Source organism: Microtus oregoni, unplaced genomic scaffold, assembly GCF_018167655.1.
Source record: "Microtus oregoni isolate MIOR12 unplaced genomic scaffold, Mior012 000048F_ref0000485, whole genome shotgun sequence".
NCBI classification, from domain to species: Eukaryota; Metazoa; Chordata; class Mammalia; order Rodentia; family Cricetidae; genus Microtus; species Microtus oregoni.
The window spans coordinates 4,365,612-4,388,633 of record NW_024543222.1 but is presented as its reverse complement, the minus strand read 5'-3'; the positions used below and the strand labels follow the sequence as shown (position 1 = coordinate 4,388,633).

At 47.3% G+C, this 23,022-nt stretch overlaps 1 protein-coding gene and 1 pseudogene across 2 annotated transcripts in view; one reads left to right on the top strand and one right to left on the bottom strand.

The window, feature by feature from the left end:
• Positions 1-115: 115 nt before the first annotated feature.
• Positions 116-322, bottom strand: LOC121436012 (annotated as a pseudogene).
• Positions 323-14,433: 14,111 nt separating this feature from the next.
• Positions 14,434-23,022, top strand: part of Tmem94 (transmembrane protein 94) — a 37,811-nt gene continuing 29,222 nt past the window's right edge. The window contains exon 1 of one of the 2 annotated variants that reach the window (XM_041635656.1): positions 14,434-14,533. The gene's annotated coding sequence lies outside the window, so the exon portion shown is untranslated. Of the gene's footprint in view, positions 14,534-15,792; positions 15,896-23,022 lie in introns of those variants that run through there. The other variant, XM_041635657.1, reaches the window with a different exon arrangement.

Below are 23,022 nucleotides of genomic sequence, written 5' to 3'. Positions count from 1 at the left end.
TAATATCTCCATAAAGGATTTTTTTAAGAGTTAAAAGAATACAAATGTTTTATTTAATAGTCGCAGGTCATCATGGGCCAAGTGGTGGATACTCAGGACCCAGCAGGAAGGTCAGTCAGTGCGACCTCCGAGCCTCTCTTTCTGACTCCAATAGGGTGAGCACATCTCCCTCTCGAATGGGACCTTTGACGTTTCGGATGATGGAGCAACTGGTGTCATCCATAAATTCCACACGGACCTGCGTGCACTATCCCTGCGAACCAGTCCTGCCCAGCACTTTGGTTATCGCGAGCTTGATGGGCTGCACGCGACTCGTGTCCATGATGGCGGCGATCGGGCAGAGAGGGCTCCATAAAGGATTTTTTTGCTATTGTTGTTGGTGGTGGTTTTTGTTTGGTTTGGTTTTTCGAGACGAGGTTTCTTGGTGTATTGGCTGTTCTGGAACTCCCTCTGCAGACCAGGCTGGCCTCGAATTCACAGAGATCTGGTTGCCTCTTCCTTCCAAATGCGGGGACTAAAGATGGGCGTTACCACTGCTTGGCTTCAATAAAGGTATTTTATAGACACATGCTCAAACACACAGTCCACAAGAATGACCCTGGCCTCTGACATCACGCTGCCTGCCATGAGTCCTGTCATAGGACACACTGAATGTGCTACTTAGACTTACTCAGCTGCTGAAATAAAGATGACAGTTATTGTTTTTTTAATTTATTTATTATGTATATAGTGTTCTGGGCACCAGACCTCATTACAGATGGGTGTGAGCCATCATGTGATTGCTAGGAATTGAACTCAGAACCTTTGGAACAGCAGTCAGTTCTCTTAACTTCTGAGCCGTCTCTCCAGCCGAAGATGACAGTTATTATGTAGAGATTTGGAACATGTGGAAGTATATGGCAAAACTCAGAATAAAGGTTAACTATGCAGAGTCAAGACATGGAAACAGTTGGGCGGTGGTGGCACACGCCTTTAATCCCAGCACTCGGGAGGCAGAGGCAGGCGGATCTATGTGAGTATGAGGCCAGCCTGGTCTACAAGAGCTAGTGCCAGGACAGGCTCCAAAGCTACAGAGAAATCCTGTCTCGAAAAACTAAAACAAAACAAAACAAAAAAAAAACATTAAAAAAAAAAGACATGGAATCAACCTCATGCCCACTGACAGAGGAAGAAAATGTGTTGTATCTACACTGGTGGGTTACTATTTAAACATAAAGAAGAATAAAATACTGTCATTTGCTGCAAAATCAAAGTGGAGATATATGCTATATGCGGAAGGAAATTAAAACAAAGTTGATCGGGATGTGGAAGAGTGATGGTTGCCGGTAGCAGAGAACAGAGGAACGCAGGGTATTGGTGTGTTTATGGACTGGATGTAGAATGTCCATCCACTTGTTGAAACACTTGGTTGTTAGCTGGCAGAATTGCTTTGGGATGTGTTTATTGTCTGTTTTTGAGACAGGGTCTGTAGCCCATGTCACCCTGAAACTCATGACATGACCCAGGCTGCTCTTGAACTTGTAGCAATCCTCCTGCCTTAGTCTCCCAAGTGTTTGGATTACAGGAGGAGCCATCATGTAGATCTCATTTGCGCTCCACCCAGAAAGCCCTTCACTGATGTGTTTGCTGAAGTTATATGACTGTGTGCTGGGTGCCGTTCTGACGGCTTGGAAAATGGCAGTCCCTAAACTGCACGGAATTTCCTGCTCATACAAAGCTTGGATCCCGTGGAGGGAGGCTGGCATCCCATGAACACACAGAAACACATGGCAAGCAGTGATCGGTATTCTGAAAACGAGAAGGTCAGCCTTAAGGAGACTGGGGAGGGGGTGTTAGGTGGGATGTTATACGTGGGAAGGCGGCAGGAGTGTGGAATCACAGCAGAGCCCAGGGGGCTGTGCGTGAGTGTCCTCTAAGATGACACTCCGGGCAGTGACTCCCTAAGTGATCCTCTCCTGCACTCTGTAGGGACTGCTCTGCTTCCAATGACAAGAGTGAAAACTTCCCAGGAGAGACCCTACAATACCTTGAAGCTCCTGTTTTGTTATTATGCACATGATGTTCTCAAGGGAGCCAGTACTCTGGCCTGAGGTCAGGCAGCTCTGTTGAGGGGCCAGGAGAAGGGGAACGGAGGGGTCCTATCATCTAACTGCATTTGGCTTTTCAAACTTCAGCAAGCTTTCAGACGGGAGCTGGAGAGGAGGCTCAGCGCTAACAGCACCTGATGCTCGTATAGAAATCGCAGGTGGGAGCTGCCTGGTGGTGGTGCACGCCTGCCTGGTGGTGGCGCACGCCTTTAAACCCAGCACTTGGGAGGCAGAGGCAGGAGGATCTCTTTGCGTTCGAGTCCAGCCATGTCTACAGAGTGAGATATACAGAGAAACCCTGTCTCGAACCCTCCCTCAAAAAAACAAGAAGAAGAAGAAGAAGAAGAAGAAGAAGAAGAAGAAGAAGAAGAAGAAGAAGTTGTCGTCCCTGGGTGGCTCACAACTTCCTGGTGCCCCCTTCTGATAGCTTCAGGTTTCTGCATACATGCTATAGACATACACATAAAATAAATATTTTATTTTTTAATTTTCAGAAAAAGCTTTCAGATAGCTATAGCCCTGCTAGCATCTTTTTATTGCTCAACTTTTGTTTTGAGACAGGGTCTCACATAGCCTAGGCCAGTCACACACTTCCTAGATAGCTGAGGCCAACCTTGAATTTCTGAACTTCCTCCTGGGGAATGCTGGGATCATAGTGTGGGCCACAGACATCTCAGTGTGTGTGTGTCTGTGAGTGTGTGTGTTTGTGTGTGTGTGCGCGCGCGGGCACGCGCAAGTGTGCTTGTGGAGGCCAGAGGACAATCTGAGGTGTCATTTGTTCCTTTTGTGCCTCTGTTGCTTTTTTTTTTTTTTTTTAGACAAGGTTTCTCAACACCCTGGAACTCAACCTAGCAGGCCAGACTGACTGGTTGGCCAAGAGTCGGGGGAGCCAGCTGTCTTGCTTCCTCAGTACAGAGTTTATAAACACACCTCTACACCTGGATTTTTTTTTTATCTTGTGTTTTTCCTTTTTTTTAAATGACTGAAGGAAAGGAACCAAGATGTCATGTTTCAGCTTCAGGGCTGGGCGTTCACAGCACCGTTTGTGCAAGGCGGGGGCGTGGTGGGAGCTCCACTAGAAGAGGCTGAGTGTGGATTGCACGCGAGAGTTTGGGCTGCCTAGGAGAGGCACGCACGTGGAGGAGTTGGAGAAGCCGCTGCACAAAGCAAAAACTAGAGCTTAAGGGGTGAGCACAAGACTCAGGAGTGTGGGCTCCTCACCTTAAGACCAAGAAGCAAGATGTGGTGGCTCCCACCTGTGATCCTAGCACTTGGAAAGCTGAGGCAGGAGGATTGCCATGAATTTGAAGCCAGCTTGGGTTACAAAGTGAGTTCTAATCTAGCCTAGGCTGCAGAGTGAGACCCTGTCTCCAAAATAAACAAATTTTAAGAATGAGAGTAGATTTATGTTGGAGGAGGCCACTAGTTAGTTTCAGGCTACTTAGCCCCAAAATAATCACACAGAAACAGTATTAATTAAATCACTGCTTCGCCCATTAGCTCTAGCTTTTTTTTTTTTTTGGTTTTTCAAGACAGGGTTTTGCTGTGGCTTTGGAGCCTGTCCTGGAACTAGCTCTTGTAGACCAGGCTGGTCTCAAACTCACAGAAATCCACCTGCCTCTGCCTCCCGAGTGCTGAGATTAAAGGCGTGTGCCACCATTGCCCGGCTTAGCTCTAGCTTCTTATTGGCTAACTCTTACATATCAGTTTAACCCATTTCCACTATTCTGTGCATCACCATGAGGTCGTGGCCTACCAGCAAAGTTTCAGCACATCTGTCTCCGGTGGTGACTCCATGGCTTCTCCCTAACTCCTCCTCCTTTCGCCCAGCATTCAGTTTAGTTTTCCCTGCCTAGCTCTGTTCCCCTGTAGCTCTGCTATAGGCCCAAAGCGGTTCCTTTATTAACCAAAGGTAATCCCAGCATACAGAGGGAAATCCCACATCAGATTTAGCCAATTAGAGAGATGCTAGCAGACAAGAGGAGGCCCTGAAGATGCTCACATCTTCAAGACGAATGCAGAACAGGCTGGTGAAGACGATCCCATGATGGGCCTGTGAGCGGCGTTGAGGAGTCAGAACCTGGGCTGGGGTGATGTTCAGTTGTGCGAGCAATGGAGACCTGAACACAGCCCTGAATTCTTGGTTTTTGCTTTCTAAAAGGTGGGTATGTTGAAGTGTGTTTATAATCCTGGCAGTGGGTGGGGAGGCAGAGGCCAGCGGGTCCCCTGGGCTCTCTGACCTGCCAGTGTGACCAGCCTAGTTGGTGAGCTCCAGGCCAGTAAGAGACCTTGTCAAAAAAAAAAAAAAGCCTTTTAATTCCAGCACTCGGGAGGCAGAGGCAGGCTGTGAGTTCGAGACCAGCCTGGTCTACAAGAGCTAGTTCCAGGACAGGCTCCAAAACCACAGAAAAACACTGTCTCGAAAAACCAAAAAAAAAAAAAGTCACAAAACCAAACCTGGATGGTGCTTGAGGAAGGAAGGACTATGAAAAGTTCTCTGCCCTCCACTCATGGGCACAGACACTTCTGTACCCACACGCACACAACAAACAAAAATTCTGGGACTGGAGAGATGGCTCAGGGGTTAAGACAGTGTATTGCCCTTGCAAAGGACCCAGGTTCAGTTCTTAGCAGTTCAGTTTTAGACAGAGAAACCCTGTCTAGAAAAACCATCCCCCCCAAAAGAAAATTGAAGCAGGGTCTCACTCTGTAGCCCTGCATGGCTTAGCACTTCCTGTATTGCCCTGGTAGGTCTTGAACTCACGGCAATACTCCTGCCTCAGCTTCCCAGATGATGGAATTACAGGTATACAGCAGTACACCCAATAGATCTAGGAGGGAGAGGAGCAAGCTGTCTTAGGGTTTCTATTGCTGAGATGAAACACCATGACCAAAGGCCATTGGAGAGGAAAGGGTTTATTCTGCTTACACTTCCAGACAACAGATCACCGAAGGATGCCAAGGCAGGAATCAGACAGGGCAGGAAGTAAGAGGCAGGAGTTAATGCAGAGGCCATGGAGAGGTACTGGTTACTGCTTTCCCCCTATCCCCTCAACCCAGATTGCTTGGCCTGCTTTTTTTTTTCTTTTTCTTTTCTTTTTTTCTTTTTTTTCTTTTTTTTTTTGTTTTTTTGAGGCAGGGTTTCTCTGTAGCCTTGGAGCCTGTCCTGGAACTAGCTCTTGTAGATCAGGCTGGTCTCGAACTCACAGAGATACGCCTGCTTCTGCCTTCTAAGTGCCTTGGCCTGCTTTCTTAAGAACCCAGGAGGACCACAAACCCAGGGATAGCACCACCCACAATGGGCTGGACCCTCCCCCATCAATCACTAATTAAGAAAATGCCCCACAGGCCTGCCCTGAGCCCAGTCTTATGAAGACATTTTCTCAGCTGAAGTTCCCTCCTCTCGTGAAACCCTGTCTTGCCGTCTGCCTCCCCATCAAAATGATGGTTTTGGTTGCAGGAACTATAGCAGTCACCCTGCATGGACCAGATAATTCACAACAAAGAGCAGCCCATGCAGGATGTTGTTTTCCTTTGATGTTGTCCATCCTGTTTTGACTGGCATGGCTCCCTTTGGAGATGAGTCAGTGTTGCACTGGCCCGAGAGGAAGTGGGCTACCTCTTCCAGTTAACGTACCTGCTAGGCTAGAGCAGCTCAGCTTTAGAGGGCCCGCTCCTGGTGATAACTAGGCAGGAACAGTTCCTAATAGCACAGGGAAATCCCTTAGACTTTTTTTTCTTTCTAAAGACTTCTCTGGAGGGTCTAAAGTTCCTTTGGCAGTTGCTGGTTCCCAGCCAAATTGACTGCTTTATAGATTCTTCCACAGCCCCACGGGTGCAGTTACTGATCCAACACTATTGATCAAGATAGGGAACACATCCTGCGTCTCTTTTCAATAAACCAGCTGCTCACAGAGGGGCCTGCCTACGTGGGCACTGATGTAGAATATTAACTATGTAAAGGTTTGTTACATTTGTTTTTGTTTAAGAATATTACTTTAACTGTGCAAAGGTGTGTTACTTTTGTTTATGCTGTGATTGTTTAACAATATAAGAATGTATGCTTAATTATGTACAGATAAATTGCACTTGTTTCACCTTGCCTGGTGAGGTACCTGATTGGTCAAATAAAGAGCTGAACGGCCAATAGCTGGGCAGAGAAAGGATAGGCGGGGCTGGCCGACAGCAAGAGAATAAAGAGGAGGGAAAACTCTATGCTCAAGCTAGACGAGAAAGAACAAGAGAAGAAGAGAGGAGAGGCAAGGAAGACACCTTGGGCCAGAAGCCAGGCAGCCACCAGCCAGACATAGAGAAGCAGTGAAGGTATACAGAAGAAAGGCTCTAAACCCCGAGGCGAAAGGTAGATAAAGAGAAGCAGGTTAATTTAAGTTAAAAGAGATAGCCAGAAATGAGCCTATGCTAGGCCAAGCATTCAAGACTAGCAAGACTACATGTCACGATGTGGGAGCTGGTTGGTGCCCCAAGAAAGAAAGCCTGGCACAAGGGTGGGAGAGATGCAAGGACTTAGCCAGTAGGAAAACTGAGTGGCAGCCAGGGGGGTGTGGTAATGCATGCCTTTATTCCCAGCACTTGGGAGGCAGAAACAGGTGAGTCTATGAGTTCCAGGCCAGCCTGGTCTACAGAACAAGTTCCAGGACAGGCTCCACAGCTACTGAGAAACCCTGTCTCGAAAAACCAAAAAAAGGAAAAATGTTGAGTCATCTCACCAGCCCCTGAGGGGTATTAATTTTTTTACACATCTATGGTGTGTATTTGAGCACACTTTTGCACATGCCACAATGCAGTGTGGAAGTCAGAAGTCAGCTTGTGGATGTTGATTCTCTCCTATGCGTGGGTTCAGGAAATCCAACTCGAGTCGTCAGACTTGGTGGCAAGTATTTCAACCCGCTGAGCCATCTCACCAGCCCCTTGGGGGAGTGATTTTTATCTGATTCCTGCTGTGGTCAATACTCCCTGCACACACACACACAGAGCTTTGGACTTCTTTCCATAAGAAATGACAGCCATGACAAAGAGCTGGTCGTTTTCTGTGTTTTACTGTCTACTGTCAGACTGCCCCACAAAGATATTCTCACCCTGCAATCACATATAAATCACAGGTAAACGTGCCGGTGTCACCGTAGCCTCTGCCTTGTTCAATTTTATTATCTCGTGTGACCGAAGCGATGGGAAACGGACTCTGCGTTCTTTCCAGGTCAATCTTATTTTTATTAGGAAAATAAAATCTTCCCCTCCTCCAAATCAACTCCTGACGTTTGCTTTCTTGTCTCAACTGTCTGCTTGTGTCCTTTGACCATTTGACCCATCCCTTCAGAGAACCTGAAAGTGTCTGAAACTTTGGCTGTGGCAATAGACAGAGAGAGGATTAGCGCCCACAGCAGGAGGCTCCTCACTCTGCTGTTTCTGGCCAGGGACTCTGGTCTGTTTCATCCGGCAGAGTTAGAGGCTTTTCAGCCCAAAGACTTTTAATATATGCAAAGGTTTTTATTTATGAGTGTCTATGTGTGAGTCTGTGCCATGTAAGGTGCCCTTGGAGGCCAGAAGACGGTGTTGGAATTATAGGCGGAGCTGGGTTGTAGGTGCCACTCCTGGCTCAGTAATTTGTGTTTGAGATGGGGGAACCCAATATGTTGCTCAAACTGGCTTCAAACTCTTGGGCTCAACTGATCACCCTACCTTAACCCCCAACTGCTGGAACTATAGGCGTATTCCAGTTTCCCCATCTAATTGCTCGGTATTTTCACTGTGTGTTAGCCTTTCCCGGGTATCTTGGCACAGGACGCAGACAGCTTCTGTCGTTGTAATTGAGGTGATACGAGGCCCAGGGTTTAAGAGAGACGTTCCACCATTTTCCACCTGGGAGCCACAAGCAGGACCTCTGGAAGCAGCCAGAGCTCTTACCCACGGAGCCATCTCTCCAGCAGCTCCGCATAAAGATATTAAGCCATGCCCGTTTCTTCCTGTCATCTTTAAGCAAATGATTAGGTGGAAAAGATGGCGCAATGACGAAGGATGCTCCAGTGGGCGGTAGGAGGGGCTTGTTTCAGCTTGCAGGTCATTCAGCTTGTTGTTCCTTGCTAAAATCCTGAATCAGGCCTGAGTCACTCATGGCTTCTGACTCAACTCCACTTGGGCGACGTCCTAGAAACAAGAAGGTTCTCTAGGTGATGTCCTGTTCATCGTTTTGGTTTTTTTCTTTCTGAGAGATGGTCTCACTATGTAGCCCAGGCTGGCCTCAAACTCAAAATCCTCCTGCCTCAGCCTTCCAAGTGTGTGGATTGCAGGTGTGTGTCCCACCCTGACTTGTCCAGTTTACAACTGCTTTCCTTTTCTCTCTTCCTTCCCTCCCCCTTTCTCTTCCCCTCCGCTTTGGTCCTCCCTCCCTCCTTCCCTCTTCCTCTTCTATGTGAATACAGGTATACAGTTTCTGCAGCACAGCTATGGGGGCCGGGAGAGTCAGTTCCCATCTCTACCTTGCTGAGGTTGGATTTCTCTTGTTTCTCTTGAACTGTGTGTTCCAGGCTAACTGGTTCATGAGCCTCTGCAATTCTGTCTTCACTTCCTATCTTCCTGCTGGGCTTATAGCCCTGCACTATAGCATCCAGCTTTTCTTTCTTTTTTTTTTTTTAATTACTTTATCTTTTTATTTTTTATTTTATTTTTTGGTTTTTTGAGACAGGGTTTCTCTGTGGTTTTGGAGCCTGTCCTGGAACTAGCTCTTGTAGACCAGGCTGGTCTCAAACTCACAGAGATCTGCCTGCCTCTGCCTCCCAAGTGCTCGGATTAAAGGCGTGCGCCACCACCGCCTGGCAGCATCCAGCTTTTCACTGGGAATTGAAACCTGGGTTAATGTCAGGTTGCTCGCACTTGAAGCCAGTGAGCCGTCCCTCCAGACTAATGGTCTGTTTATCCGTTTGTTTTGACACAGGGTTTCTCTACATAGCCCAGGCTGGCCTGGAACTCGCTATGCTCATTGGGCTGGCCTCTAATACATCCACCTATCTCTGCTTCCCTAGTGCTGGGATTAATGGCATTTGCTGCCACTCCTGGCTCAGTAATTTGTGTTTGAGATGGGGGAACCCAATATGTTGCTCAAACTGGCTTCAAACTCTTGGGCTCAACTGATCACCCTAACTTAACCCCCAACTGCTGGAACTATAGGCATATTCCAGTTTCCCCATCTGATTGCTCGGAATTTTCACTGTGTGTTAGCCTTTCCCGGGTATCTTGGCACAGGACGCAGACAGCTTCTGTCGTTGTAATTGAGGTGATACGAGGCCCAGGGTTTAAGAGAGACGTTCCATCATTTTCCTAAGACATTTGAAATCAGCCATTAGGTTTTGCTCAATAGCTCTGGGACACATCTATGTCTTACCACCCAGGCTGCTGAGACCTTAGCACAGGCCCAGAAGGCTTACCCTACTGCTCAGTAGAACCCCCACCTCTCATAGGCCCATATGGCAACCCTCCATCTTCCCAGTGCCATTTTCGCTTCTCTGCCGTCCCGTTTTCACTCAGCACCCAGCCTGAGGATTTTTATAAATGCCATTCACAGCGTGCTGATGATCTTCCCACCGTCTTTCCTGGTCTCAGAATAGAGTTCAAAATCCTTGACATGGGATAAAAGGGCTAATGTGGCTGCTTCCAGAAGCTTCTTTCGGGTATTTGGGTCAGGTGGGGATCTCCTTCAGTTCCTCACACCCTTGCTTCCTTCTCGTGACTGTCACCGATGCAGCATCCTCTGGTGGGAGTGGCCTTCTTCCTTCCCTTCCCCTTGATAACTTGGAGTCACCATAAACATCACTGCTTTCGGGAAGCCACAGCCACACAATGGAGAAAGCTGCAGTTCTCTGTTTGGCATTGGGTGCTCCTCGGGCTAGTCTGACAGAGATGTGTCACCTAGACCAGGTCACCTGATATTGAAGGCATTTTCCTCTTCTCCATCCCATATTTTTTTCTCTTCTTTTTGCTTTATATACTTTTACTTCCTTTTGTTTTAAGGGGCGAGGACACCTACGAATGCTTATATGTTTAGGGAGAAAGATGTGTAGTGGGTACTGCCAGTCTCTAGACACAACCACTGCAAAGAAAATGAAGTCGGCATCCAAGAATAATTGCCACGCAACTTCAAATGCCAATGTGGTTTCTTGAGGAAAATGTCAAAGAGAATTACATAAATTAATGAGCTGTCATGTGGATGTTGGGGTCCCATCCTGAGTGCCCTGTGAGAGCAGCCAGTGATCGTGGATGTTGGGGTCCCATCCTGAGTGCCCTGTGAGAGCAGTCAGTGATCGTGGATGTTGGGGTCCCATCCTGAGTCCCCAGTGAGAGCAGCCAGAGCTCTTGACCATTGAGCCTTCTCTTCTGCCCAACTTCTTCCGTCCTGAAATTGTTTAGCAGCAGCAGAGTAGCATTTGAAATGAACTTCGTTACCCAATCAGCCAGAATGCTCTTCACTCTGTCCTAAAGCTCTCTTTCCCTCCCTTCAAATTTCCTCCAATTCTGCCCTACTTCAGACCATTCTGCTCCCTCCCTCCTTCCTTCCGGCCCTTCCCTCCCTCCCTGCTGGGCTTATAGCAGATAGGACGTGGGGTGAGAGGAAGAAACGTTGTAGGGATTTTTGATATGATTTTCTTTCTTTCTTTCTTTCTTTCTTTCTTTCTTTCTTTCTTTCAAGATAAAGTCTCCTGTAGGCCAGGTTGGCCTTGAATTCACTTGTTCACTGAAGGATGATCCTGAACTTCTGATTCTCCTGCCTCTCCCTCCCAAGTGCTAGTATCACTGGTCTGTACCAACACGGCAGGCTTACGTGGTGCTTGGGATAAAATCCTGGCTTCATTTATGCTAGGCAAGCACTCTACCAACTGAGCCACACCCACAGCCCTCTTCCTTCTTTGAAAATGCATCCTTCTCTTGTATGTACTCGCTCCTGCACTTGGAAATGGTGGCTACAGTATAAACTCCCCAAAATCCAATAATGTGCAGGGTATGGGGGGGCAGAGGTGGGCAGGTACCCAGGAGGCAGAGGCAGGCAAATCTCTATAAGTTCAAAGCTAGCCTGGTCTACACAGCAAATTTCAGGATATCCAGGGTTACACAGAGATACCCTTTCTCAAAATAAAACAAAACAAACAAAAACAAAGCAAACAAACAAAAACCAACAATAACAAAAAGCCAAAACCAACAATGTAAGCTTGATTACCTGAGTAGTGGAAGGAGAGAACTGACTTCTTTTAAATTGTGTTTTGACTTTTAAACACATACTATGGTTCCCACATGCCCCCAAAATAATAAAAAATTTAAAAAATCATCACCACAGGCAGGGCATGGTGGTGCGCACATTAAATCCCAGAACTCAGGAGGCAAAGGCAGGTAGATCTCTGGGAATTTGAGATCAGCCTGGTCTACATTGCGAATTCCCAGCCAGACAAAGCTACACATGGTATCATGTCTTTAAGAAACAAACAACAAAATTAAAAAAAAAAAAAACCCTGCCATCACCATATCAAAAATCCCTACAACGTTTTTTCCTCTCACCCCACGTCCTATCTGCTAGTACCTGCCCCCAGCAGGCGGGAGAGGGAAAGACATACACATACTTATGCTTTATTAATATTTTCTGTCAAAGATACAACCCAGTGGTAAGCAAGGTGCTACCCTTATCCACAGGCAACTGTGAGAAAACAGGGACAAAGCCACCAGATCTGAAAGGGTGAGGAGGAGCCAATGAGGAAGCAAGGAGGCCGGGAAGGGCAGTTCAGGAGCAAGGAACAGCACCAGCTGAGACCTTAAAATGGGATTAGCATTTGAGGTTGGAAAGGAAGAAACTGAGAACACAGGAGTGGTTTTCTTTAGAATCCTAAAGGAAAAAAAGAGAGACGGAGATGAAAAAAATCTCCCTTGGAAGGCCTTGGGCTCTTCTCAGGGCTGTCTTAGAGAGATTGGGGATGCTTCAGAAAAATGAAGGATTGTACAGCTAGCTGCTTGAAATGGCTAGATTAGAAAGACACGGCCAAAAGGCCCTCAGAGCTTTGGAAGAGCTATCCAAGGTGCTTTAGAGTACGCTAGTGGCAAGTTTGGGCTTGAGCCATTTGTTCTTTCAGCAGGTTTTTATGGGTGTCAGGGGCAAAGGAGCCTTTCACAGCCCTTCAAACTGGCAGGCAACCCAGTCAGGTTCACTTAAGTGATGTTCAGAAAATTTAAATGGTGCCCAGAGGCATGCGTGGTCCAGAGGGGCCAAGGTAGGGTGTGGTGGTGCACACCTTTAATCTTAGCCCTTGGAAGGCAGAGACAAGTGGATCCCTGTGAATTTGAGGCTAGCCCTGTCTACATAGTGAGTTCCAGGACAGCTAGGGCTACATAGAGACCCTGTCTCAAAAAAAAAAAAAAACAATATGAATTACGACAGTGTATCGGCTGATTTTATGTCAACTTGACACAAACTAGAATCATCAGAGAGAAAGGAGACTCAACTAAGAACATGTCTCCATAGGATCAGGCTGTAGACAAGCCTGTAGGAAAGACATTTTCTTTCTTCTTGTTTTGTTTTGTTTTGAGACAGGGTTTCTCTGTGTAACTGCTCTGGCTGTCCTCGGAGATCTGCCTGCCTCTGCTTCCTGAGTGATGGGATGAAAGGTGTGCGCCACCACCGCCCAGTGAAGGACATTTCCTTAATTAGTGGTTGATTCTGGAGGTCTCAGCCCATTATGGATGGTGCCAGCCTAGGCTGGTGGTTCTGGGTTCTGTAAGAAAGCAGGCTGAGGCTGGGTGGCTGTGGCACGCCTTTAATTCCAGCCCTTGGGAGACAGGGGCAGGTAGATTTCTGAGCCTGGTCTCCAGAGCTAGTTCCAGGAAAGCCAGGGCTACACAGAGAAGCCCGGCTTAAAAACAAACAAACAAACAAAAATAGAAAGCAGACTGAGCGAGGCCAGTAAACAACACTCCTCCATCAGCTTCTACATCAGCTCCAGCCTCTCGGTCCCTGAACACTTGAGCTCTTGACTTCCTTTGCTGCACTGTAATGTGACAGCGTTAGCGGAATAAACTCTTTCCTCCCCAAGTGCTTTGGTCATGGTGTTTTATAACAGCATCAGTAGCCCTGGCTGAGAGAGGCAGAATGGAATGTCCAGCATTTCCCAAGGGCACCATGTTTTGTGGAGTGAAGTGAGAAGACCTAAGACCCAAGCAATACCAGTTCTGTTGAAGAAACAGGGACAGCGCCTGGGAAGGAAGTGTTGGGGCGCGACTTTTGGACAAGCACGGGTTTGCATACTGGCTGTTATTAAAGGGAAAGAAACAGTGCAGAGAGCCACCCGGCAACGTTCTCCAGCGTGTTTGAGACTGTAGTGAGCCCATGTGGCAGTGAGCCCTGAAAATGCATACATATCTCCATCATGTTAGGAACATCTATGATTACATGGTGAGATTTAGACTTCTCCGTGGAATCTGTAACGATAAATTACAGATATTTGGGGCAAGTGACATGATTCTGTGGGTGTTTTAGGTAACAGCTGAACTGGTTTAAACAGAGTTAAATCAGTAAAATGATTTCTTGTCTAACTGAGAAGAGGAATTTTAATTACATGATTAAATTTAATAATATAAGGAAGGGAAGTCTTTCTTCCCAGGACCAGCTATGACCCCTTCTGATTTCATAAACAGATTTTTTTTTTTTTAAGCAACTCTTCCAGACTTAGATCTCTGGGAAAACGAAAGTAAATACTGACAGGCTTATTTTGTTTTCCCAAGACATGGTTCCCAGGCGATTTCTTTAATTATCTAGAAAAAAAAATTTTTAAAACTTGTTTTTCCCTTTAGATTTCAAAAGAACTGAGGGTGAAATAACAGTATTGCTTTAGATTCTCCAGCTTTGGCTTGGCTGCAGCATTAGTCTGGTGGGACTTTAAAAAAACCAGGAGGGAGAATTTAAAAAAACAGAGATAAGGCGCTCTTGCAAGGGGCTTTTTAAAAAATAATAAAGGGCAGAGGTATCGCCTGCTCATGGCTTTAAAACAATTTACTGGGAAAACTAATGGGGAACAACTTGTGTGATCGCTTCTAGGCAGATTCTCTATAGCTAAAAACGCCAGAGCATTGTGCCCAAGGTAGGACCCAGGCTCCCGGCTTCAGAGCAAGTTATCGCATAATTCCGCCAGGCTCCCTGAGGGGCGGTTAAAGCTACATCTTAGCGCACCCAAAGACCAATAAGAAATCCAGAAACTGCCGCCATCTCGACTTTCAACCAATCAGCGTCCGGATGTTTAGCAGGTCTGCCCGCACCTTTGTTGTCGCAGGAAGGAGGCAAGTCGCCTCCGAGCTGCCCGTAATGGACATGGCTGCGGCCCCTGGAGGCGGGGACGTGAAGTGAGGAGGGGGCAGGGAGGGGAAAGGACGCGGGCGAGGAAGACCGGTCCGGGGGTCCCCCGGTAAGTACGAGAAGGCCGGCGGCCCGAAGTGGGGAGCAAGGGGGCGTGGGGCCCGACTTTCCCCGTCCTCTGAGTTCTTACCCGAGCCGAGGAGTGTCTGGGGTGTGCACCCAGCAAGTGGCATCAAAGGGGACATCTCTCTGTGGGGGAGTCGAGGGGCCCGCCTCCAACTCCCGGCAGGCTCCTTCCCTCACGTCCTCAGGGTGTTTTTTTTTTTTTTTTTTCTTATTTTCCCTCTCTGTCCTGGTTTGCCCCTTGCCTGCGGTCCCCTCGTCGGAAATAAAGGTTGTGTCCAACAAAGAGTCCTTGGCCCAGGTTCGTCGTGGCCGGGCCCTGGGCCAGAGGGCTGCCCATTCTGATGCCACGAGTGTTTATTTGTAGGCCTCTGGGTTGTCCCAGCCCAAAGGAAGACGGTTGTCACCCACTGCGCGCGCTGGGCTCGCCGGGGCCCCGGAGCTGACAGTAGCTAGTGCACCCGGTGGAGCTGACAGTAGCTAGTGCACCCGGTGAAATTGCGAGGGTCTTTTAGTTCATCTGCAAGACTGCGATGTTGCAGTTGGGGTGGGCTCCCCCCGCTTTCAGAGTCATGCCAAGGTTCTTCAGAAGCAACCCTAGCCCCCCAGTGTTTGCAATTCTGTAGAGCAATTGCCGTGCGATGCCCTCGTTTTCTCTCCCATGAAACCCTAAAGGCAAAAGCAGAGCTGAGATTCAGTATCTTAAAAGTCAAATAAGAGTGAGTGAAGGGATAAAGAAGTTTGACAGTCACTTTCCGAATCAGGCCACTGTACCATGTGGGCTTAGCCTGCAGCAGGACGAAGCCATGCGGATAGAATCTCACCTGCTTCATTAGCCCTAACTTCTGTTAGGTTCCCTCTTGGCAGATTGATAGGCAGGGACACCTAGAATCTGGGGAGCAGTGCACTGATCAGCGGGGGGAAGTACAAACCATCCCTTTGATAGCTGGCCCCCAGCTAGCTGGAGAGTTAACTATCCTGGAATGCCCACCTCTGCTCACCCCCTTTGGTATCCAGACCTCATAGATGATTAGACCACAAAAGGCTGACGGGGCAGCGAGATGGAGAGAAAACAGAAAACACTTGACGTTTCTATTTTAAGTGGCTACAGAGTGCCAGCTCGCAGCTTTTGGAAGGGCTACCTCCTGGGGAACAAATGAGATCTAAAGGTCACAGGCTTTGGTTCCTCCCTGCTCCTTTCCCCTAAACTGGACTCCAGTATCAGTTTCTGTACAGGGAGGGAGGAGCTGTCAAACTGCCTACATCTAAGGTGTTATTTAACGACCCGGGCTGTCAAGTGCAAGCTGGAAAGCCCCTCAGCGCCTCTAAGGCCATTCCTGGTTTTCAGGTAAAAGGCTCCCCATCCCTGTTGGCACCTCCGGTGAACACGTGTCCGGTGTTCTAGTCCTGTTGCTCTGGTGTCTGTGTGGCTTTCACCACAGTGTCTTCCATGGCTGAAAGTCAGGTTTCTTTAAAACGGTTTTAAACCCGAGTTTCCAGTTTTATTCTTGGGTGAAATAAAGTTCAGGCCATGGTTGGAACTGGGATGTTTTCCTTCTGAAAGAAAGACCCAGTGTGTGGTTTGGTGATCAGGGGTTTGGGTAATAATCAGCTTTGCCTGCGGCTGCTGAGACAGTAGTAAACAGTGAGGGTCACGTGAGGTGGCAAGGAGGGTGAGGGCAAGATTTTAGCCCAACCTTGATGCTTCCTAAACCTGGCAAATCTCACTGATGGCTTTGAGTTTCAGCATAATCATGTGATCTCAGTTTTTATAATTTTAGCTTCCACTTGAAAATGCTTTTGATAGCAGTCTTCCTTTGTAGGAAGATAAACAAAAAACTCCAGGAATCATAGGAAAGATGTTACTGGAGACTCAGGTGAGCTCCCAGGGCATAACCCTGCCCTGAGCTGACAGCAAATTCCAAAGAGAACATTGCTTTGGTAATGTTAGGCAGAGCCGGAAATTCGCTGACTTTTTTAAATGGTGATAAAATACATATATTGCATGAAATTTGGCATTTTAACAAGTTCTGTAGCACTCAGTAGTCTGTGTTATTGTGTGACCATCACCACTACCCATCTCTAGAAGTTTCTCATTTTCCCTACCTGAAACTACCATGAAAAGCCAACTCTCCATTCCTCAATGTTTCTGTCTCTGTGGTTTTTGAACCTCATGTGAGAGAAATCGTATGGTGTTTGTCCTTTCTGACCGCTCAGTCCATTTAGCATAATGTTTTAAAGGTCCCCCTCAGCTTGACTGTTTTCTTAGGAAAATTTTCTTTTTCTTTTTTCTTTTTGGTTTTTCGAGACAGGGTTTCTCTGTAGCTTTAGGAGCCTGTCCTGGAACTAGCTCTTGTAGACCAGGCTGGCCTCGAACTCACAGAGATCCACGTGCCTCTGCTTCCTGAGTGCTGGAATTAAAGGCATGTGTCACCACTGCCCGGCCTTTCACTAAAATTTTCATTGTGTATATTCATTGTACCTACTCCTGTGTTATCTAAGGACACACTCAAGTGTCTATCATAAAGGGAGCACATTGTCCCCTGCTCGTCCCCTCCCATTTCTCCCTCTCCTAGTTGTCTCCTCTGTTCTCCTAGATAGGTTTGCTTTTCCTTTCATGTCATTTGTGTGTGTGTGTGCATGTGCATGTGAATTTTGTATCCATGTAAAATTTAGGAGCCAAAAATGAGAGACAAGATGCAAACAATATTTAAGACAGGCTTAATTCACTTAATATATTCTCTCCAGTTATATCCATTTTCTGCAAATGATAAAACTTTGTTCATGATGACCAGAAAAAAACCCCATGTGTACATGGAGCACATTTTCCTTCTCTGTTTCTCTGCTGTTGGTCACGGAGGCTGGCTCCATGACTCAGATGTTGTGAACAGCGCTGTGGTCAACAAGGATGTGCAAATGTCTGTGGTGTTGACTTGGAGACACAGGAGCCATGTAGCTGTGTCTAGCTGTGTCATATGGTAGATCTATTTTGAGGTTTTGACTGTTTTGTTTTGTTTTTGTTTTTTTCAAGGCAGGGGCTCAGTATGTAGCCCTAGCTGTCCTGGAACTGTGTAGACCAGGCTAATCTCTAACTCACAGAGATCCGCCTGCCTCTGCCTCCTGAGTGCTTGGATAAAAGGGGTTGCCACCATGCCTTTTGAGATTTTTGTTTGCTTGTTTTTTTGAGACAGGGCTTCCCGTTATAGCCCTGGCTGTCCTGGAACTCTATCCTAAAACCAAGCTGGCCTTGAGCTCAGGGATCCACCTGCCTCTGCCTCCTGAGTGCTGGGATTAAAGGCGTGCGCCATCATGCCCAGCGTTATTTTGAGGTTTTTGGCAGCTTCCATATTGAATTCCGTGGTGACTGGAGTGCTTTTCGTTCCCACCAGCAGTGGATGTCTTTTTGTCCATGTCTTTGCCAGCACTTGGCTGTTACTTGTGTTTGTTTGTTTGTTTGTTTTAGTTTTTCAAGATGGGTTTCTCTGTAACTTTAGGGCCTGTCCTGGAACGAGCTCTTGTAGACCAGGCTGGCCTGGAACTCACAGAGGTCCGCCTGTCTCTGCCTCCCGAGTGCTGGGGCTAAAGGCACGCGCTCCCGCCCCTGGGCTGTTACTTGTTTCTAGCTGCCACTCTGACTCAGGTGAGGTGGAATCTCAGTAGTTTGGGTTTGCATTGCTCTGATGGCTGGCGGGGTTGGGCGATTGTCTGTGTTTACCGGCTGTCTGCAGTTCACATTTTGAGAACCAGCTGTCCATTTTGAAAGCTCTTTTATTGACTGGGTTGTTTGATCTCCTGTTGGTTAGCTTTCCTAGTTCTTACTATAGTCTAGATGTTAATGGTCTTCTGTCAATGGTATAGCTAGACAAGATTCGTCTGTCGGTTGTCTCCATTCCGTTAACAGTTGCCTTTGCCACACAAAGACTTTTGGCTGTCAAGAAGTTCCATGTGGGGCTGGAGAGATGGCTCAGAGGTTAAGAGCATTGTCTGCTCTTCCAAAGGTCCTGAGTTCAATTCCCAGCAACCACATGGTAGCTCACAACCATCTGTAATGAGGTCTGATGCCCTCTTCTGGTGTGCAGGCATACACACAGACAGAATATCGTATACATAATAAATAAATAAACTTTTTTTTTTTGAAAAAAAAAAAGAAGTCCCATGTGTGGTCAGTGGCATTCTTCTTTATTTTTCGGATTGTACTATTCAGTTGTTCCGACTGCCTTTGGTAAACACTTTCCTTCCTTTACTGAATCCTTTTTGTACTTTTCTTAAAAATCAATTGTCCAAAAATGTCTGGATCTATTTCTGGCCTTTCAAATACCAAGCCAATACCACATCGCTTTGAGTGCGGTAGTGTTATAATCCTTGACGTCACGTGGCATCTTCTAACTTTTGTATGCTTTTACTCCGTCCTTGCTCCACTCTCCCTCCCTCCTCCTCTCCCCTCTCTTCTTTTTCTGCTTTTTTGAGTCTCATTATCACTTGATAGATCAGGATGGCCTGGAATTCACTGTGTAGCCCAGGCTGGCTTCAGGCTTGGGACAATTCTGTTTCAGCTTCCCAAGTGCTGTGCATACCACTGTATCAGGTTAAGCAATCCTAATCACATAGAAAAATATTTCTCATACTGCTTTTGTTTGTTCTGGTTTTGTGTGTGTGTGTGTGTGTGTGTGTGTGTGTATGTGTGTTTGCGCGCACGTTCACATGTTGAGAAAAAGTCTTCATTTGCAGTCCAGGCTGGGGTTGTGGGCATGAGGCACCACAGCTGGCTCTAATCTTTATTTTATAGGTGTTTCCCTTCCCTTAGAGGTCCTAGTCCCTACTGGGGGGCTTCTCACAGCAAGACTGTCTCCTGCCATAGATAGCACCATTCTCCTCTAGCTTTTTCATCCCGTGTGTGCTTTTGGTGTCGGATAAGCACCTTCTCTTCTTCGCGTTTCTCCTGTCAGTTTCTCCTTCTGGTTATTGCTCTCCAGAAGCCTGCTGTATTCTCCTCCTCTTCCTTTTCTTCCCTCTTGTTGGCTATGGCATCCCTCTGCAGCCCAGGCTGGCCTGAACCTTGCTATGTAGAACAGGTCGTGGCACTCTTGGAGATCCTCTTGCCACAGGCTCCCGAGTGCTGGGATTACAGACGTAGACCACCGGACCTAGCTTCTCAGTTTCCCTCTCTGTGTTCTGTATTGCGGGGACTGCTGAGACAAGTCAGCCGTTGAGGAGCCTTTCTGTCGAGCCCCGCCACCTGAGTTCAGGTCCCGGCCCCACGTGACGGAAGATAGAATCAACCCCTGCAAGCTGTCCCCTGACCTCCACACCTGTGTTATGCAATGATGGCACGGGCCTGGAATCCCAGCAACTGGGAGGGAGGTGGATCTCTGTGAGTTTCAGACCAGTTTGGGCTACAGAGTGAGTTCCAGGACGGCCAGTACTATGTACCCTGTCTCAAAACAAAACAATGCATGTGTGTTGTGCAACTGAATGAGGTATTCCAGACATGCTCTGCTATAAGCAGAGATCAGATGTCTTTCTTGCCGGGAAGAAGGCATGTCTGTTAACTGTTAGCCAAAAGATAATGAATTTTGAATGCCATGCGCATGCTCACGTGTTGGAATTGTGTTTGACTAAGCCATTTATGGTAGTTTTTGAGCCCAAGCTGAGGGCATATTATTCTTTTCAGTTAAACTGAGCTATTGGATTTGGCTCGTCTTTGCAACCTGTTGCGATCTCCTTGGATCCTGTCTTTGATATTTTCCCCGGGTTACGCTATCTAAGAGTTTGATTACCATACCATCTGTTTCCTTCTTCAAGCCATTGATAAAATTATTGACTAGGATGCAAAGGATGAAGCCGGATAACTTGCTGTTGAGACCTTCCGTTCATCGTGGCGTTAACACACCAATTAGTTCCTTCTGGTTTCAGGTCCTTAACTAAGTATGGGCCCATCAAATACTGTGGTGTGTTAAGCAAGGCCGCCGTGCAAGCCTACCTGATGCAGATTGTATCAGAAGGGTCTAGAAGGACAGGCAGCTCCCAGCTCATCCTCAGCTTGAGCCTTGGACCTGTACTTGTTTTTTGGCCTCCGTTCTGAGCTTGGCAGCAGGAGGACCATCCATCCCTTCTTTCCATGGCGGTTGATGTAGTCGTTTTTAGCTACTTGTTGTGGCAAACCAAGATTATTATAATTTTCTCCTAACTCTCCTGCATGTCATGTCTTCCCCTTCTCCCTCTCATTTTTTTTTTTTAACTATTAAATACTTGAGTCTCCTGAGGAACTGTCAGCAACTCCTCACGGCCTCACGGCCCTGGCCTTTGGGGCCATGTTGGTCTGAGTCCTTTCCTGTGTGTGTGTGGGGGGGCTCTTCACCTCTTCACTTTCTGCTGTCTCCCAAGAGGGCTGTGCGCCTTTCTCCTTGGTGCCCTCTTGAGACGGGTAGCGTCTGTGTGGGTTGCCCCTTGCCCAGCCCTAGCCTCACCTCAGTTCTCCCGAGAGACTTTCCTGGTCCTGCGTCCCACGCTCCCCTGCGAACTGCAGGCCCCTGTAGCGCCTGTTGTTTGGAAATTCCTGTTGAGTACTTCAGGGCCAACCGGAATCATAGCTGTTTTTAAAATTATATTTTTATTGTTTTATTATTTACTGACTTTCTGCGCGCATGTATCTGTGCAGGCTCATGAGAATCACGGTGGATGTGGAAGTCAGAGGAGTTGGCTGCCTGCAACCACGTAGGTCCTCAGGTGGTTAGCTTGGCAGCAGGTGTCCTTATCGGCTGAGCCGTCTCACCAGCCCTTAGCTATCTGTTTTTATAATAGCCCTCAAACTGTTTATGTTATACCTTTCTCTGTGGCTTATGCCTGTAGTCCCAGCTGTTCGGGAGGCTGAGAACAGAGGGCTAAGAGTTTGAGGCCGTTCTGTGTACGGTAGCATAGGCTGACAGTCCCAGACCCTGAGAAACTGAGGCAAGGAAAGCAAATCTCTTTTCCTCAGGAAGAGACGTTACATCTTACACTTTGAAGGTCATCATTCCTTATCCTCTTTTGTTTTGTTTTGTCTTATTAATTATTATTTATCTATTTATTATGTATGCCTGCAGGCCAGAAGAACACAAGATCTCATTACAGATGGTTGTGAGCCACCATGTGGCACTGGGAACTGAACTCAGGACCTCTGGAGAGCAGCCAGGGCTCTTAACCACTGAGCCACCTCTCCAGCCCCTTACCCTCTTTTGTGAGGCATAAGGAGTGGAGCATGGTGGTCAGCTTTCTGTTGCTGGAATACAATCCCAAGATAATCACTGAAGAAGAGGGAAGCTTTGCTTTTGGCTCCTGGGCTCATGGATGGAATCATATACCAGGAGCTGTTTTGTGCCTGGCTTGTGTCTCGCAGCAACCATTTGGAGATCCAGTTAGATGGTTGTATTATCGGTCCTACCGTTCACCTTATCTCCCGGTGGTTCCACTGCATCGGGAGACTGAGTTTATTCACCCATTCTCTTGTGAATGGACACTTGAACTGCCGCTGGTTTGGGGCTGTTGTGAATAAAACTAAGGGTAACTTTTCTTTCTGCACATGTATGTGTATGTATGTGTGTTTCTCATATGTAAGGCAGCATGTGTGTATTCATATTCATGTGTGTGTGTGTCAGAGCTGATGTGTTTCCCCCTTCTGCTTTTCACCTTGTATATTGGAGAGAGGTGGACCTTCTCACGAAACTGAAAGTGTGGCTGTTTGGCTAGTCAAGGTAGTCAGCTTGTTCTGACTTCACTTTCTCTGCCTTCCAAATGCTGAAGGTGGGTTGCTGTGTCGTGGGCATCGAGACTCCAGCACCCACACTTACATGGAAAGTACTTTGTCTTCTGAGCCATTCCTCCAGCCATGTCTGCTTTATTGCTCTTGTTTGTTTGTTTGTTTTCAAGACAGGGTTTCTCTGTAGCTTTAGAGCCTGTCTTGGACCTAGCTCTTGTGGACCAGGCTGGCCTTGAAGTCACAGAGATCCTCCTGCCTCTGCCTCCTGAGTGCTGGGATTAAAGTCACCACCCGGCTCTGTTTTTTTTTTTTTTTTTGGTTTTTCAAAACAGGGTTTCGCTGTGGCTTTGGAGCCTGTCTCGAACTCACAGAGATCCGCCTGCCTCTGCTTCCCAAGTGCTGGGATTAAAGGCGTGCACCACCATCGCCCAGCCTCTGGTTTTTGTTTTATAAAATATTTGGGACTAAAGAGATGGCTTCATGGTTAAGAGCACTTGTTGCTCTTCCAGAGAGTCTGTTTGGTTCCCAGCACCCACACAGTGGCTCCCAATCATCCCTAACTCCAGCCCAGGGAATCTGATGCCCTTTTCTGACCTCTGAGTGTGCACGGGGCACGCACATAATACACATACATACATGCAGAAAAAACACCTATCTTGGGGCTGGAGAGATGGCTCAGAGGTTAAGAGCATTGCCTGCTCTTCCAAAGGTCCTGAGTTCAATTCCCAGCAACCACATGG